Source organism: Amphibalanus amphitrite, unplaced genomic scaffold, assembly GCF_019059575.1.
Source record: "Amphibalanus amphitrite isolate SeventyFive unplaced genomic scaffold, NRLGWU_Aamphi_draft 000464F_arrow, whole genome shotgun sequence".
NCBI classification, from domain to species: Eukaryota; Metazoa; Arthropoda; class Thecostraca; order Balanomorpha; family Balanidae; genus Amphibalanus; species Amphibalanus amphitrite.
The window spans coordinates 157,435-176,303 of NW_024881958.1; the positions used below are offsets into that span (position 1 = coordinate 157,435).

General features: G+C 47.7%; 1 long non-coding RNA gene across 2 annotated transcripts; it reads left to right on the forward strand.

Moving 5' to 3' along the window:
- Positions 1-2,697: 2,697 nt before the first annotated feature.
- On the forward strand, positions 2,698-8,378 carry LOC122391971. 2 transcript variants are annotated; one of them, XR_006258437.1, is made up of 3 exons: positions 2,698-2,853; positions 4,190-4,279; positions 8,061-8,378. It is a non-coding gene; the product is annotated as an uncharacterized LOC122391971 (long non-coding RNA). The 2 variants fall into 2 exon arrangements; XR_006258438.1 differs by having other exon boundaries at positions 2,699-2,853; positions 4,203-4,279.
- Positions 8,379-18,869: the final 10,491 nt, after the last annotated feature.

The following is an 18,869-nucleotide window of genomic DNA, read 5'->3' on the forward strand; positions in this document are numbered from 1 at the left end:
ATAACTCCCACATTTTTGAACCGATTCTTCTAAAAATTGGTATGTAGGTGCACATAGACCACTTCTTTGACATATATTCCGGTTTTTTCGATACACTCAAAATTTTGGATTTTATAAATATTTTCCAAAAAAGGCAGTTTTTTTAAATTTGGGCCAAAATCCAAAATTTTCAAAAAACCGAGACAGCCATTTGATAGACAAAGTAGAATCACGTATAACCTTTTTTGTTACGTCTTGATTCCTTTACAAATGAAGATGTTAGCGGCGTTTGAAATTTTGCCATTTTTGAGGCGAAAATGGCGAACATGACGTCACTAAAACGTCAATTTCTCCAAAATTTTCTGACGGATTTCACTCAAATTTTCAGGGAACGTGTCAAATTGATGTATGATAAGGTACTGAAAGTTTGACGTCGCTGGCGTAACGCGTTTAGAAGTTATTGGTGAAAAACGGGAGGGGGGGGCAGATTCTGCCCCCCCCCCCCAGCGGGGCGCGGGTTAACCGCGCAACGACGGGGGAGGGGGTGGATACCCACCTCCTGAGATTTTCTTTTTAGAGATAAAGACAAATTACGAGCACGATTGTATAGAGTTTGACCTAGAGAAAAATATAAAAATAGTTTTGATGACCTGAGGTCAGAAGTCAGGTCAACGACCCCGAAATGCGGTTTTAGTTTTTCGCAAATAACTTCGACAAAAATGGTCCTAGAGCTACGCCAGTGGTACCATCGCATTTGCCTTGTCAAGCCGCGTCGAATGATATACCTATATTTGGTTTGGAAAAGTCAAATTTTATCTTGACCTCATGTGACCTCGAATGACCTTTGGTTGACCTTGACACATGAAAGGTCGTTTATGATGAATTTGTACCCGCTGATCACGAATATGGCATCTATTTTCCTCTAAGCCCTCATTTAGAGCTTCCGGATGGCAAAATTGTCTTATTTATTATTAGGCACCTACTAACATAAATCAGTGAAATAGCCTTTAGCAAGGATAATCTTCTGTGACCTTGACCTTTGAGCAGCCTTGTATCGTAAGATGAACCACAAATAGGGAACTGATAAGCCTCAAAACATTTTAAATCATTTTGGAAGTTAGCACGCAAGATGTGCGAAAAAGTGCAAAGTTTGAGGTCAATTTTGGGCGTGAATTTGACCTTGACCTTTAATTTTGAGCACTTTTTTGGAATCCTCAGATTCTCTTCTTTCGTTTGACTTCCAATTTTGCCAGTTTGATGCGTCCTGCCGTCCTCTAGAAGGCTTAATTTGTGATCACTACACATGATCTGGTTTTTGCCTTTGACCTTGACCTCTGACCTTGAAAATAGACCTGAGGTCAAATATTTTAGGTGCCTTAGCCCTCGCCGAACCTATTGGTTTTCTACATACGCGCCGGCCGAGGGGAGGGGGCGGGAACGACCCCCCTCGCCGTTTCGCCCCTGGTGGAGCTAGCGCGTCGCGGAAAAAACGAGCGGATGTGCCGTTACGAGACGCAGAGATTGGTACCCAATTTTAAGGTCCTAGGTCAACCGGTGACCTCTGAGGTCAGGTCAAGTGCCCCAAGGTACGGTTCAGTTTTTGGTGAATAACTTCGCAAAAACGGCCGCAGAGCAGCCATTTTGGCAGCATCGTGTTCGCCTCGCTCAGGCGCGTCGAATGATATACTTTTTGTTCGGGTCAGGTCAACTTAGGGTGTTGACCTCAGGTCAAGGTCAGGTCAGCACCCCAGGTCACGAAGTTGGTCGAAAGAGGTCATGTCGCATATCATTCGATTCGGCAGGTCTTCCTGAGTTCATTGGTGGCTTTTTCGACTCGCTAGCTCAATTTGATCGGGAGTTATTGACGAAAAACTAATATGACCTTGATGACGTCATAAATGACGTCACGCAAGGTCAATATTGCAAAAGTGACGCACCTAACCTTGCAAGGAGTGCATCAAATCACGATTATGTGTGCTTGAGATAGTTGGAGATCGTTCCCGGCGCCAGAATACTCAGTATAATAACAGTTTTCATTTTTCCCCATTGACTTATAATGGTGAGGTCACGAAAATGACCTGACCTCATATGACCTTTAGGAAAAATCCGAGATATACAAGTTGTGGGACTCATAATGGATACTAGATCCTGCAAGTTTCATTTCACTGTGACATCTCCTCTAGCAGTTAGGGCGTTGCCAAGTTGCGACATCTGAAGACCGTGCAGAGGATCACTTATGACGTCATAGGTCAGTGACCTGACCTGACCCAAAAATGCGGTTGGTGTCAAAAGATGCGGCTTGGATCAAAGGTCAGGTATTCTAAGTTTCAGCTCTCTATCGCCAACGTGCTCGGAGCTATCGCGAAAAAACCCTATGGGGGGGGGCACCCCCCTCGGCCGGCGAGAGTTAATTACCTGATATTAATTATTAACTCATGGGTTTACGTAGTTGTCTTGGGTGCAATTATTCAATTCAGTGTGCCATATTTAGGTGCCTGTATCCTGATCTCTGAGAAAGTTTATTAGGTACTACCTTCGTGCAAAAGAAAGCAATTGAATTTTCTCAAAGTGACTTTTATAATAGAGAAGTCGCAAAAACATGACCTTAGATCAACGAATGTATTTGTAATTATATTTAATTGGTTGGTAGCTGTAAGTGTCTGGTAGATCTAGACAAATGTATATAATGCTGTTTTTTTTTACTGGCTCCAGATGGAGTCTGTGTACCGCTCTCGCCGTCCGCAGCATGCCAGGAGTACCCCGGCGTCACCTGTGCCGTGCACGAGACGAGCTCCAGCACCATCTAGCGGCAGTCATCCGAAGCTCCCAGCCCGCCGTAGAGCCCCTGATCCACAGCCCGTATCGATGACCGAAGTTAGTAAATTGCTATGAAACTAAACCGCATCCGGGAAGTGAATAATTGACACGAAACATGTTAATCCTCGCCGGCTCAGCCAATTTTGAGTCCTTCGACGGCACAAGGGGGGGGGGGGGTGGTACGACCCCCCCCTCGCGTTTGGCCCCTGATCGAGCTAGAGCTTCGCGGAAAAAACGAGCGTGTTGCCCGTCACGAGAGGAAGCCGATGATACCCAATTTTAAGGTCCTAGGTCATCGGGTGAACTTCCAGGTCAGGTCAATGACCCGAAAACCGGGAAAATCGGGACCTGTTAGAAAGTCGTAAAGTGTAGCTGCTATGTGGTTTTCCGGGGTGCTGATCACGAATATCGTGTTAGTTTTGATCATAGATGATGTCTTTAAGCATTTAGACCAGGTCGGGTCAGGTCAGGTCAGGTCAACCGGTAGGGGTTGTGACGGGTATTCGTAATACGTGTCAACCGCCTCTGACAGCTTCGTAACATGTTACGAAGGCACCAAAACTACTTCGTAAATGTTCAAATGGTTGCTAAATTCGAATTCAGCTCCAAAAACTAGCCTAGAAACATGTAAAACTCGAAAAAGTGAACCGAGGTCACCCGAGGTCACCAAAGGTCAGTGACCTGACCTGACCTTCAGGTGACCTTGACACCCACCCTAATGCATGGGAGCAACATTAAATCACATGTTTGAACGTTTGAAACCACGAAAAGCTTGCAAACGCGCGGATAATGCGAGCGGACATGCGCCGAACCGCGATTTCGGCCAAACATGGTCACAGAAAAGAGGTCACAGGTCAAAGGTCATTGGGGTCAGGGTCATGAAATTTTCAGGGTAGGTGTAAAATTGATCAATGCGAGGGTACTGAAAGTTTCGTCGCGATCGGCCGCTTTTTACACGAGTTATTTGCGAAAAACCTTAGGGGGGGGGGGTTGCATCAACCCCCTCCCTGTGCCGGCGAGGGTTAAAGCGAATAACTTAGCCGTTTTTGAAGATTTCAGGCAGAACTTTCTATATAATTGTAATCAGTATATGTGTTTCATCGCACATGATAAGGCTAGTTCAAAAGTTAAACACTTTTAGGCTATGAATTAAAAAATATGTTTTTAAGAACTGAGCATTTATTCAGAACGTTGATTTTCCTAGATATCAAAATAAAGAGGTTCGATAGCCCTGTATATGTGTCATCTCATGCAAAGAGAGGGGTTCTTGGTTAAAAATGCCACAGCATGTAAACGTGTGGTGATAACGCTACTGGTTTTCATGATCTGGAAGATATATAAAAAAACGGTTGTGTATCGAATAATGTATACAGTTCACCAGACGCCAGAACAGCTGTATTTTCCAGATGACCTGAGACGTATTGACGTCGCAGTTGGCGGTGAGCTGAGACACCGAGAGGAGCCTGCTTTTGAATTGAGCTAGGTAAGTTGTCGCTAATACTTTGTGCACCGGTCGGATTCCGCTTATGCCTTCTTAACCCGGCAGTTGCTGGGGTATTTCGCCACCCACCGTTTGCTGGGGGGGGGGGGGGGGCGTTAAACGCCCCCAGCCGATAACTCGAGAACCAATAGGCGCAGCGAAACGCACGAGGCGGCAAACGAAAGAGCGCGACGAGACGCTTCAGATGAGTACTTTAAAGTTGAATTTTGAGGTCACAGGTCGGGTCAAGGTCAGGTCAAACACCTGAAATCGGGCTTTCAGTAGCATGGACTTCAGGACTTCGCAATGGGCGCCTCTCGCCATAAACTCTGTCAAAACGGTGCACAATCCATCTTATAAGGCCTACAAGAGTGTCAGCTCCATATAGGGGTCAGTCAAGCATAGGTCAGGGTCAAGGTCAGGTCAACCGGGTAGGCACATATCCCCGAAAATCAAAACTGATATTCGCAGCCTGTGACACATGTTTTATAGGTAATTTGGGGCGTAGAACACGATGGTGACATTCATTTTATCATATGTGTACGTTTTTGGCTCAAAAAGTTCAATTTAATAAATTCATGTATCATGGTCGTGAAGTAGTCACGAAAAATTGCCAAGATTCAGTTCAAGATTTTGGAAAATGCGGAACGATAATCAATAATCGAAGATAGCCATTTGATTGATCATGGTATTGGCAGTCTAATGGCGTTTACGGCATGTCTGTATGTCTATTCTGTGATTTTATATGATTTTTCGAACATATGCCGTTTTTGGTCGAAAACTCAGAAATCATGACGTCACTAAAACCTCGATATCTCAAAAATTTTCCGACTGATTTTTTTGAAACTTTGTCAAAATAAACTTCAATCAATTCCCTACCGGGCCCTCAAAATTTGGCGCGCCTGCGGCGCGCCGTTTTTATGCTATGGCCCGGCGAAAAAAGTGGGGGCGTTTAACGCCCCCCCCCCAGCAACTCGCGGGTTAACCCGCGCCCTGCTGGGGGGTGTTTGAACACCCCCCCTTGTGGTTTTTTGCAAATATCTCAAAAACGGCGGCGCGGAGCGCCGCCGTTTTTGGTACACCTTATCATACATCAATTCTACACATGTTGTGAAAATTTCAGACCAAGGTCATTCAAGGTCAGGTCACCAGGTCACTTGAAGTGACCTCACCTCATAAAAAGTTTCAATGTCTGTCATAGCTACATCGAGTGACCGATCGCTTTGAAACTTTCAGCGATTGCTAAGAGCAATAGCATGTACAAAATGTTTATCTCAGAATTTTGATATCGATGACCTAAGGTCAGGTCAATTTTGCGACCTCCCCATTATAAGTCAATGGGAGAAAATTGAAATGCGCCTCTTTTGGACGAAAGACATTATAAACACTCCCAAATACCGCTTTACAAGTGGTTTAGACACCCTGAACATGAAAATGGTGTCCGTGACCCTTGTTTATGCCCTGAGGTCATCTTAGGTCACGAATGGTATCTAACAGTTTTTCGCAAATAACTTTTGATAGAGGCATGCTAGAGCGATGAAAACGCCTTAGATGTGTTCAGCTCGACGATACGGATCGACTGATATGCAACATGACCCTTTCCGGTCAGGTCATGACCTTGACCTGAGGTCAAATTTTCAAGTTGACCTTTCAAGGTCAAGTTATAGTTCATTCGATGCGTCTTGACGAGAGGAACACGATGCTGGTAAAAGTAAGCTCGTACAGGGCTTAGGTCAAAAGTTATTGTAGAAAAACTGTTTCCGAAAAAAATCGTCTATTTTTGCAGTTTTTGCCCCCTGCAGGCAAAACCGTTGACGTTAGGTCAAATCTGAGAGATTTATTCAGAAAGGGCGTTAATAGGGCTATCGAATGCGCTTTTCCGCGGCGCTGTAGCTCTATTGGTTCCCGAGTTATGCGTTGGCTTCTTGGAAATTTTCGACATTCGACCTGGAAATCGGCGAAATTTTGCCTTCAATGACCTCTGGTGACCTGACCTTTGACCTGACCAAAACATTGACCGAAGTGATTTCCTCATTATTTTTGACGCTCTTTCGAACGCCGCCTTCCGCGTATCGCTACGTGGCCCAGGAGCCGAGTTACAAGGGGGGTGTTCAAACACCCCCCCCAGCAGGGCGTGGAAATCCAGGACCCCCAGCCGGGCGCGGGTTAACCCTCGCCGGCACAGGCCATTTTGCGTCCTTCGACGGCACAAAGGGGGGGGGGGGTACCCAGGGCTGCGGAGTCGGAGTCGGAGTCGGAGTCGGAGTCGGACGGAGTCGACAGTTGTGACCGGAGTCGGAGTCGGAGTCGGAGTCGATTTTAGAAACCCGAACCGGAGTCGGAGTCGGAGTCACCGAAAATCTGTCGACTCCGCAGCCCTGCTAGGTCTGCGGATTCGGAGTCGGGAGTTGGAGTCGGTCGGAGTCAACAATTCTGCCCGGAGTCGGAGTCGGAGTCGGAGCTTGTTTTTGAAAGCCGGAGTCGGAGTCGGAGTTGCCGAAAATCCATCGACTCCGCAGCCCTGGGTACGACCCCCCCCCCCTCGCGTTTGGCCCCTGATCGAGCTAGAGCTTCGCGGAAAAAACGAGCGTGTTGCCCGTCACGAGTGGAAGCCGATGATATCCAATTTTAAGGTCTTAGGTCATCGGGTGACCTTCCAGGTCAGGTCAATGACCCGAAAACCGGGAAAATCGTGACCTGTTAGAAAGTCGTAAAGTGTGGCTGCTATGTGGTTTTCCGGGGTGCTGATCACGAATATCGTGTTAGTTTTGATCAGAGATGATGTTTTTAAGCATTTATACCAGTTCGGGTCAGGTCAGGTCAGGTCAACCGGTTGGGGTTGTGACGGGTATTCGTAATACGTGTCAACCGCCTCTGACAGCTTCGTAACATGTTACGAAGGCACCAAAACTACTTCGTAAATGTTCAAATGATTGCTAAATTCGAATTCAGCTAAAAAAACTAGCCTAGAAACATGAAAAACTCGAAAAAGTGAATCGAGGTCACCCGAGGTCACCAAAGGTCAATGACCTGACCTGACCTTCAGGTGACCTTGCCACCCACCCTAATGTATGGGAGCAGCATCAAATCACATGTTTGAACGTTTGAAACCATGAAAAGCTTGCAAACGCGCGGCTAATGCGAGCCGACATACGCCGAATCGCGATTTAGGCAAAACATGGTCACGGAAAAGAGGTCACAGGTCAAAGGTCATTGGGGTCAGGGTCATGAAATTTTCAGGGAACGTGTAACATTGATCAATGCGAGGGTACTGAAAGTTTCGTTGCGATCGGCCGCTTTTTACGCGAGTTATTCGCGAAAAACCTTAGGGGGGTTGCATCAACCCCCTCCCCCCTGTGCCGGCGAGGGTTAATGGCCAAGAAAATTACAGAAATGCCTTAGCTTGCCACTGCAAACTAAAAACTGAAACATGTATTGAAAATGAAATATTGTGCATACCCCAGCAACTGCTCTGTTCTGTTATCTGCTCTAATAAGGTTATCTGCGATAAAAAACCCTGAATGGCAGGGTTAAGTTTTTCTCCAACTGTTTTCCAAATGTAACGAACTCCGGTGACCCATCCACCAGTTGCTTTCTCATTTCTCGCTCATCCTCTGGCTTCCCGATCATCCTCTGGCTTCCCGTTCATCCTCTGGCCTCCCTATCGCCCTCTCGTTTCCCTCTCGCCCTCTCGTTTCCCTCTTACCCTCTCGTTTCCCTCTCGGCCTCTCGATTCCCCCTCGGCCTCTCGATTCTCTGTGACACCGTTGCCCGTTTTCCGCAGGCTGAGCCGCGACTCACCATGCCTGACCTGCGTGCGCTGCTGATGGCGACTCTGCTGCTGGCGCTGCTCGGCTCCGCCGCTGCCTACGACGACCCGTTTATTCCCGGCCCGGAGATGGCGTCCTCCGCGGAGAAGGCCAGCGGCGCGCTGCTGCTGGTGGCCGCCGGGCTGCTGGCCGCCCTCCGTCTGCTGTGACCTCTGTGACCTCTGACTGGTCCGGCGGACTTGCCATTGACTGGCAACGCGTGGAGCGTAAGGACCTGTCGCATGATTTTGCACCTTGACAATAAAAAGGCATGAATACAAAAACATATATGAGTATGCTTTTCCTATTTCACTGATGATGTTTCAGTTACTGGTTTTTATGTCAAGCACTGGTGAACTGTGAATGTTTGAAATGTGAAAGTTACAAGGCTCAAAATGGAAAGAAACGTCAAAAGATAGCTATATTATCTCTGTCCTCTGGCACCGCCGTCAGCACCAGCGTCACCACCGCCAGCTGCCGCTGACAGCCTGGGCCGGGATTGAAATTAGGGAACCCTGTGCTGGTTCCCATCCTTTTCATGCAACGCCGTCGATTTGGACAATTTGGTACTGATCTCTGGAGGCTAAACCGTTGATCTTCTACCAAAGCTAAGAGCATTATTCAGAGGGAGCATAAGAGAGCTATCAAATGCATTTTTTTCACGGCGTTGCAGCTTTATTTGTTCCCGAGGTTAGCGTCAATTTGTCAAAAGATGTGGAAAATGCGAAATTTGACCTTCGATAACCTCAGGTGACCTGACATTTGACCTAACCTAAAAAGGCCGCAATACTTTTGTCATCATTTTCCATGCACTTACGAACAAGGCCTACAACGCGTCTCTTCGTGGCTTATGAGCTGAGTCATGGGGAAGGGCGTAAAAATGCCCCCTATTTGAATCCCACGAATAATTCAGACGCCAGCACGGCATGGGACACTCAGCTCAGTCAAATAAAAGTCAAATCGAAGTCAGTTGAATGAGAAAGCTGGTCTCATTCATTCACTGAGAAGGCGCAGAGGTTCCTATCCAGTAACACGACACCTAGGTATGTAGAGCAACATCCATAGGCAAGCCGATTATGAAGTTTGACGGTCTTTAGCAAAACAGGGTTATTTATTCAAACACTTATCAACTCGCATACCATTGTGCTCGCTGATCAAGTGCAAATAGCTGGTTGCATGTGTCTACAACACAATGTTTGAGGCGGCGGCGGCGTATGCGGCGTCCTGAGCAGCCTTGTTGGGGTCCTCGGGAGCCACCGGGATGGCGGCGCCCTCCATCACAACGCCCTCGGGGCCGGCCCGCCAGGTGATGGTGACCGGCACGTCGTTTCCGTCCTCGTCCTTGGCGACGAACGAGTAGATGCCCTGGCTGACGATGCCGACCTCCTCTCCGATCTGCTCGGGCCGTCCGGACACGTCCTGGGAGCTCTCCTGGCCCTCGCCGGCCGTCTCGTAGCCGTACTGGAAGGAGCCGTCGTCGTTCTGGACCATATCCATGCGGACGATGCCGGCGGCTCGGAGCTCCTCAGCGGGGTCGTAGGCCGGGTCCTGGGGCCGGGCGGCGGCCACGGCCAGCAGGGCGGCAATCACCAGCTGCAGAGATGAACGTGAACGCATGACATGAGTTATCGACTCGTTCGGGTAAGTACGTGATTTGATAATAAGCTTTCAAAGATGCTTGAGGAGTAGGGCTGTGCACTGTGTAGTTTATGCCAATCATGATTCTGGGCAAGGCCAAATGGACATAATGAAAACGCTGGTAGCGTTCGATCAATCCACAACTTACCAGTTTCATGTTTCAGATCCACACTGTTTGAGGCTACTGACAGATTATGATTTCCAAAACGCTTTATATACTACATGGCCAAAACTGGTTTGGCAACAGACATCTTCCTCAGTAACGCACAACGTTCCTGACCCTGACTATGTGCAGACGGCTGTCGCTTGCAGCCGGCGTATACCGACTTTCGACACCAATCAGCCCTTCAGATCTCACGGGTTCCCGCAAGAAACACCCTGCGCGCTTGGCTGATGTGCGTCCTGTCGATGACCCTCGCCGATTAGCTCGTGTCTGACGGGACTATACGGAAGTCAAACCGATTTATTATTCACGCTGCAAGCCACCGTCGTCGTTCAAAACTCTTCATGCAGCAGCATGAAAATAAGCGCTTACGCGTCTTACCACAGGTGAAAGTCGAGGTCATTAAAAAAAAAAAACTAGCCCGCACATTACTGCGTGACGCGAGTGACTGAAGGGGAGGGATAGCACCGGCTGTCAAACCCGCAGGGATATCACTGGCCGCTTTGTATTTAGTCAGCCCCGTGCACACTCCCTACGCGGAAATCCACACACACTGCACACTTATATATGTTACAGACCACATATATACACAGTGAAATAGCGTAAGCAATAGCCGTTTTCACGACGGCCATCTGGTAAGTACACATTTGGTGCATATTAGGTGTAGATTTGGTCAAATTAGTGTGTGTTTTTCTGAAAAAATTATCAGTTGGAGTTGCACATGTGCTTATTTATCTAGTTGTTCAAATTATCAGACATCATTTTTGATTAAAATACTGAAATAAACTCATTGCATGAAGATATTTATTGTATAAGAGCTTTTTATAGAAGACCTTGTAGATTTTGTCATATTAGGTGCATTCGTCAGAGGGGTGTTCACGGGCACCGCACACTGCTGCGTGCGGTGTGTGCGGTACGTCCAGCAGGCGTGGGGGTAGGGGATGAGTAGGCGGTTCTGACGTCACGGCTGCGTGTGGTGGACGGACCGCTGTGGCCAGTCCCGACCGGCCACAGCGATCGCTGTGTGCGGTGACGGAAGGCTGACGGACGCAGTGGGCAGAGCTTCGAGGCTGTGTGCGGTCCGACCGCACACGGGGCCCGTGAACAGCCCTCTGATAGCCCGTCGTGAAAATGCTAATATAAAACGTTTTTTATTGTGCAATTTGGCGCAAGGTACAGTTTTTTGTCCTCTTGGATATAGGCACATATTTTCAAGCATAGGACTTTTTCGGGTAAAAGATCATCCCTCAACAAGAGCAAACCAAACAGCTCCAAGTCTCAGCAGCAAGTGAGTAAGTAACGAAATTCATCGGCCTTGCCTAGCTGGCACCTTATCGGGTTTCCTTCTTGCTTTGCATCCCACCGGACGTCGCATGAGCCGGTTTCACGGAACATTTTATCTTGCCTTGCCACTCGAGCCTGAATTAGATAGCCGGGGTTCAAATCATGTAAAACAAAAGATCTGGCCCTGGACGGCGAGGAACTGGCCAAAATGGCGCAAAATTTGCCAACCGTCAGGCGTCAGAGACCGAATAGTAAGAATAAGAAGGTCCGCAAAATTTACCTGAGCTTCGCTCCGTCAACAGTTCCGTTAAATAAAATATGGATTTTCCATAATGCAACAGCTCCAGCGGAAAAGCTTGTTAGCTGTCAAGACCTTTTGATATTTAGGGTTTGGTTCTGTAGTGCTGATAAGGCTTCGAAGGACGCCGTTGCGGTTTAACCCGCGCCCTGCTGGGGGTCCTGGATTTCCACGCCCTGCTGGGGGGGGGGGTGTTTGAACACCCCCCCTTCTAACTCGGCTCCTGGGCCACGTAGCGATACGCGGAAGGCGGCGTTCGAAAGAGCGTCAAAAATAATGAGGAAATCACTTCGGTCAATTTTTTGGTCAGGTCAAAGGTCAGGTCACCAGAGGTCATTGAAGGCAAATTTTCGCCGATTTCCAGGTCGAATGTCGAAAATTTCCAAGAAGCCAACGCATAACTCGGGAACCAATAGAGCTACAGCGCCGCGGAAAAGCGCATTCGATAGCCCTATTAACGCCCTTTCTGAGTAATTTTCTCAGATTTGACCTAACGTCAACGGTTTTGCCTGCAGGGGGCAAAAACTGCAAAAATAGCCGATTTTTTCGGAAACAGTTTTTCTGCAATAACTTTTGACCCAAGCATTGTACGAGCTTACTTTTACCGGCATCGTGTTCCTCTCGTCAAGACGCATCGAACGAACTATAATTTGACCTTGAAAGGTCAACTTGAAAATTTGACCTCAGGTCAAGGTCATGACCTGACCGGAAAGGGTCATGTTGCATATCAGTCGATCCGTATCGTCGAGCTGAACACATCTAAGGCGTTTTCATCGCTCTAGCATGCCTCTATCAAAAGTTATTTGCGAAAAACTGTTAGATACCATTCGTGTATTGTATTGTATTGTATTGTATTACCTTCATGGACAATCCACGCGGGGCGTGGCGATTACAGTCCAGAGTCTGAGTCGGGCACAAACAAAAACATGCGGGGACAAGAAACACAGGCATACAGATTCAATCGCTGGACATTCGCTCTCTCTATATACAAACGGACGATTCAAGACAGCACACCGTACACGGATGTCGCACCTCCTTCCCCTGACACGGGTCATCGTCGGGCGGACGCCATCGCCGGACAGACTGCAGCCTTGGCCGCACGGGCGAATGGGGCGGGGCGCTGTTCGATGACACCGGGAGGCAGACTGTTTAGTAGCGCCGCGGCCCGGTAGCCGAATCGTCGCTTGCCAGTCTCGAGCCGCGAGCGTGGAAGGTGGAAAAGGTGGTCCTGTCGAGTGGACCTCTCTCGCGCGTCACTGTTATTCATGAAGATGGCAGCTAGTGCTTCGGGCTCGCCGTTGCTTATTATTTTCTGCGCAGTTACCATGGTTTTAACATCGGCCATAGCTTTTGGAGGCATCCATCCGAGTGAATCGCGGAGGCCAGAGACGTGATCGAATTTCCGGCGGCCGAATATGACCCGTGCTGCAAAGTTTAGAATTTTTTGAAGTCGGTCGAAGTTTTTCTGGGAGCCATTTCCATATACAGTGAGGCAGTACTGGACGCGCGAGATGACGAGTGCAGTCACGATCGTTTTGAGGATACCGTCTGGGAGGCAGTGTCGTGCGTGGGAGAGGCCGATCAGTACGCCCATGCAGCGGCGGCTCAGCTCGGCCACGTGTGCTTCCCAGGTGAGTGCGCCGTCGAATACAACTCCCAGGTTTCCCACCTGCGCGCACGGCAGGAGCTCAGCGTCACGGAAAGAGATTTTGAAGCGAGGCAGGTTACGTAGGTTTTGTCGGCTACCGAATACCATCAGTTGAGTTTTAGAAGCGTTGACTTTCAGGGCGTGTGCGCAGAACCATGCGTTAAGTGACTCTAGCGATGCCTCCATGCGCGAGATGAGACTCCTGATGTCGTTGCGTGGGCCGCTCACCAATATCTGGGTGTCGTCTGCGTACTGATAAGCGGTGGCGTCTCCGGCAAATAGTGAGAGGTCGTTGGAGAATATAGTGAAGAGGAGGGGACCCAAAGCCGAACCCTGGAAAACTCCTACGGTGTTTGGGAGCGGTCGAGAGGTTATCTTACGGCCGGTTTTGTCTTTCAGGGATACACTCTGCGTGTGTCCCTGAAGATAAGCGGAAAACCAGGAGGTCTCAATACCGTAGATTTGGAGCTTTTTGACAAGGAGTTCATGGTCAATGACGTCAAAACATTTGCTAAGGTCTATGAGGCATAGCATTGAGATCTCACCCCTATCGGTGGCGGCAAGGATGCTATCTGTGACTGACAGCAGTGCGGTCTCAGTGGAGTGTCGGGGGCGGAATCCGTGTTGGGTAGACGAAAGAAGGTGGTTATGGGTGAGATAGTGATAGAGCTGCTGATGGATTACACGCTCGATGATTTTCATGATTACGGGAACTAGGGAGATCGGTCTGAAATTGCTGGGGTCAGATGGGTTGCCCGACTTGAAGATCGGTTGAACGATAGAGTGTTTCCATGGGTCAGGAATGTCGGAACGGGTGATTGAGACGTTAATGATGTGTAAAATGATGTCGCCAATAGTTTGGAAGCATACTTTTAACATGCGGATGCATATACCGTCAGTGCCACGCGCGGCAGAGTTTCGCATGCTGAACACTGTGAGTCCGAGTTCCCCGAGAGTGATGGCCCTCGGCCTAAAGCTGCATGTGCCGACGCGGGGTAGACGTACATTTAGATCAGTATCGTTGTTTTGGGTACTCAGTTCGGCGGCAATGCGGGGCCCGACAGAGACGAAGAAAGAGTTCAGATCGTCGGGAGACAGATCGGGCTGAATATTTGGACCATCTTTCTTTCCAGCGATCACTGATTTGATGCTTTGCCAGACTTTGTTTACCCCACGCTCGCTGATCTCGTTTTGGAGGACGTGACGGCGGTCTCGGCGTAAGGCGGCACGGACGGAGCCTAAGATGACCTCAGGGCATAAACAGGGGTCACAGACACCATTTTCATGTTCATTGTGTCTAAACCACTTGTAATTCAGTGTTTGGGAGTGTTTATAATGTCTTTCGTCCAAAACAGGCGCATTTCAATTTTCTCCCATTGACTTATAATGGTGAGGTCGCAAAATTGACCTGACCTTAGGTCATCGATATCAAAATTCTGAGATATACATTTTGTACATGCTAATGCTCTTAGCAATCGCTGAAAGTTTCAAAGCGATCGGTCACTCGGTGTAGCTATGACAGACATTGAAACTTTTTATGAGGTGAGGTCACTTCGAGTGACCTGGTGACCTGACCTTGAATGACCTTGGTCTGAAATTTTCACAACATGTGTAGAATTGATGTATGATAAGGTGTACCAAAAACGGCGGCGCTCCGCGCCGCCGTTTTTGAGATATTCGCGAAAAACCACAGGGGGGGGTGTTCAAACACCCCCCCCCCCCCAGCAGGGCGCGGGTTAAACGCCCATATAAAAGAGTTCCTTGTCGCCTGTGCACACAGTGCATCTGCAGTGCGAGCTCCGTGGTTACATAGCGACATGAAACTGGTGAGTTTTTTTCTAAGGCTAGTCCAAATATAAATATTTTTTTGATATTTTCATGTCTCGCTCGCTCCCTGGTTACTAGGCTTGCTGAACATAAAAACTCGGTTCTCCGACTTGCGACGAGGAGTTATCCGGCCACCAACCCGCTGCCACCGGGATAAGTGACCGAGTGTGGTATTGTATCAAATTACCATTTGAACGTGCCAAGCTGTATGAAGATTAGCACCAATGGTGCATGCTGTAAGAATAAGTGTTAAGTAAAAGGTTATAGGCAACCACTCTGTAACCAAATCGGTTAAAGGGACCCTCCCACCTTCAAAAAAGTTCATGAATTGGCACGAAAGTGATGTCGCTCGGTTCAGAAAGAGCGAAAACGAATATCTACCAAATTTCATCGAAAAATATTCACCGGTTTTCAAGATATTAGACTTTTACTTTTGTTTACTTTTTGGGATCTCCGCTGTTCCTAGCGACTTTATTTGAAAGTGCGGCATTTGTTGCGCGCAAAGCAGCATATACCACCGCGTGCTACCAAACGTTTTAGTAAAAGATTTAAAAATTGTTAGATCTCCGCTGACGTCACAAATTCTAAGGGGGCATACCAATGCACTAGCCCCTTAGAATCCGAAAACTGCAAGTTTAAAATTCCATATCTCCGAATTAAAGCATTTGTCGATGTTGTGAGTGCCCAAACCGGTATTTGCAGGCCATGGCCACCATGGCCTGCAAGGTTTCGTCAGACCCACAGAGCGCCAAGCGCAGCACTGACATGATATTTGACTTGTTCGTGTCCAACGGCTACCCTCCACGCTGGCTGCACGGGATAGCGCGTCAGGCTCTGAAACAATACAACAGACAAAAGTATCCGACAGCTAACCGCACAAGTGACCGTAGTCACACAGGAGCCCATCCCAAACGTAGGGATAGGATATATGTGTCACTGCCTTTCATCAGTGACAGCCTGACCCGGAAAGTAGATGCGGCCCTGAAATCTGTTAATCCCAGCTTAACAGCATCGTGGAAAAATGGCAACACCCTCGCCAAACGCCTGGTACATTCGGCTTTAGAGCCCCCACCCTGTCGCGCAGGGAAGCAGTTCTGCCGTACGTGTAACAATGGACTACATGGGCGATGCACAACGAAAAATGTCGTCTATCAGATCACATGTATGATGTGCGCAGCTGCCGACGGGCCTCCTCAGACATACATTGGAGAAACAAAGCGCTGTGTCAGATACAGGTTCGATGAACATTTTAGAGACGGCACCAATCGTACGAGGCAGACTCCCTTTGGAGAACATATGAGGGAGAGCCATCCGAATGAGTCAGAGCCTCGGCTATCTGTCACCATTCTTCGCAGATGCAAAGACGCAGCTGACCGGAAGATAGCCGAGGCTCAGGCTATCCGGGATAGGCAGCCCTCTCTGAACGGTCAGATCGACACGTGGCCACTGCTCCACTAAACGATTACGTTTTGTCAGCCATCGATCGATGTGTATTATGTATGTACATGTTACACGCATGTAATGTATTCGGTGTGATGTGTTGATACATTTGAGTACGAGGGTAGGACCCAATTACTTGTAATTACTAAATTTCGGTACCGGTGTCAAATGTGTAATTGTGTAGGGATCGTGTGTGTTCTTATTTAGGCCAACATGCGTCATTTTATTTCTGTATACCTATGCTGCCAGTCTGGGGAGAAGATCGTGATCGTAAATTATGCCTTTTTATTTTATTTTAGGTATCATTGACTTATATGTATTTAGGATCAGTACTTAGGGTAAAGTGTTAAAATTGGATTATTGTTATTTATGGTAGCAACAACTTGTGATCGGTGGTGCAAAGAATGTTATCCGCACGTTCGCCATCTCTGCTTCAAATATGAATGTTTTAAATGTTCACTCTGAAGAAGCCACAAGGGCGAAATATCAGTGTCTTTATATATATTTTGTTTTTTTCGTCATTTTTCGATTAAGTATGAGCAAAGGCTATTTCATCATCACTAAAGCCATGGCCACCAATTTGGCTATCTCAACTCAAAACTAATGTTAAGGTGGGAGTGTCCCTTTAAATATTGCAATGTCTGCTGATATCACCGAGTGTCCAAATACTACACATCCCTGTTTTTATTTTAGTTTTGATAACCTGAGATCATCTAACTACATCTAACTACATATAGTTGATGTAGTCGTAGCGTTGAAAATAAAGGGAGTTTTCACATATATTCAATTATGAAAACATTGAAGATGTCGTCTCGATTTCGTCGTTTTTGTTTTTTTGCTTTTTTGTGTTGCATGCAGCTCTGCCTACGTCTTTTTATACCAATGCATGACAAAGTGTGTGCTTGCGTGCCATAGGATAATAATTAATTAGCCAATCGCCAGGGGGTGTCGTCATAACCCTTCTCTCCCTTCCGTCCACGCTATGAAAGAAAGGTCCTGGCCTGGCGCGGGCTAACCCGCGCCCCACTGGGGTCTGCGTATAACACGCCCTACTGGGGGGGGGGGGCTATTCATAGCCCCCCTCCTAACTCCGAAACTACTGGGCTGATCGTCAAAATTCAAACGGCGTCTGATAGCCCCGGAAAAACTGTCGAGCGAAACCTAATTTCATTGACCTCGAGGTCACCGATGACGTCACAGGTCAGGTCAAAGTAAAAATTATTAGCATTTTGGCATATTCACGGTTTGGGCTCTGGCTGCCGTCTTACAAGTCAGATCAGGCTCATTTTTGGATCACACACTCTGGAACAGATGCTCTAGTTACCCTGAGGGTACCAAACTTGTACTTTGATTTTCAGGTCAAGATCAGGTCATCACAGGTCACGAAAATATTATATCATGCGTCGGTCACGTGACACATGTTTTATGGTCCATTTAGGTCAGAGATTTCGAATTTGATGTCGTCTGTGTCATTCGAGGTCATTTTGAGTCGAATTTAGCTTATGTTATGTCACTTTCAGGTCAAAAAAGGTCAAATTTTGAAGTTAACCCTAGAACGCCTAGGGGGGGGGGGTGGGTTGTATCAACCCCCCCTGAGGTTTTTTCGAAGTGCACGCTAAACGGCTTGTCGTAGCGGGCTGAAATTTTCAATACCCTCTGGGGCAACCTTTGCGCATCTTTTGCCGAAAAAAAATTGATCGGGTCATGTCAGGTCACGGAGTTATGACGTCATAAGAGGTACAGCCTCCGGCCGACAGTTACCAAACGTGTGCGCCGAATCCCTAGGTTTTCTGCCGGTGATACCCACATTGTTTGATGGATCATGATGAAACTTCCCATGCATGTTGGGGCAAGCATTGGCTATCGTGTGGTGCAAGAAAATTGACCGGGTCAGGTCAGGTCACGGAGCTATGACGTCACAAGAGGAACAGCGTCCGGTACTATTTTTGAAAAGCGCCCGAACCACTATTTTGCTAATTCTTGTCACCTCAATGGGAATATGCAGCAATATTAGCTTCTATAGGGAGCAAATGGACCTCCCAAATCCAAAAATACAATCAGATTTCAAAAATTTAAATTTTGATTTTTCGAATTTCTGCCGCCGACTGTGACCTTGCCGACTTCCGGCGCTCCCAACGCGCCATTTTTAGAGCTAGGGAAACGAAATACATACCAAACGATAGAGAATTGATCAAGGAGCACGATAGTGAAGGTTTCAAGTCGATATCTTCCACCGTTTTGCCGCAATCGCCGCGGAAAGTTGAAAAATTTTGATTTTTTCGGAAAATTTGACCTTTGACCGGTCATAAGTAGGTCAAATGTTGACCTAGGACCAAAAAATATACCACCAATCGCGAGATCTCGTTGAGAGCAATCCGTTGGTTTTTCCGCTAAGCTCTACGACCTTCCGTTTCGAAACGCCAGGGGGGGTCGTAACAACCCCCCCCCCCCTGGTTGTTCGTGTTGTGAGAAATGGCCTGGTCGTG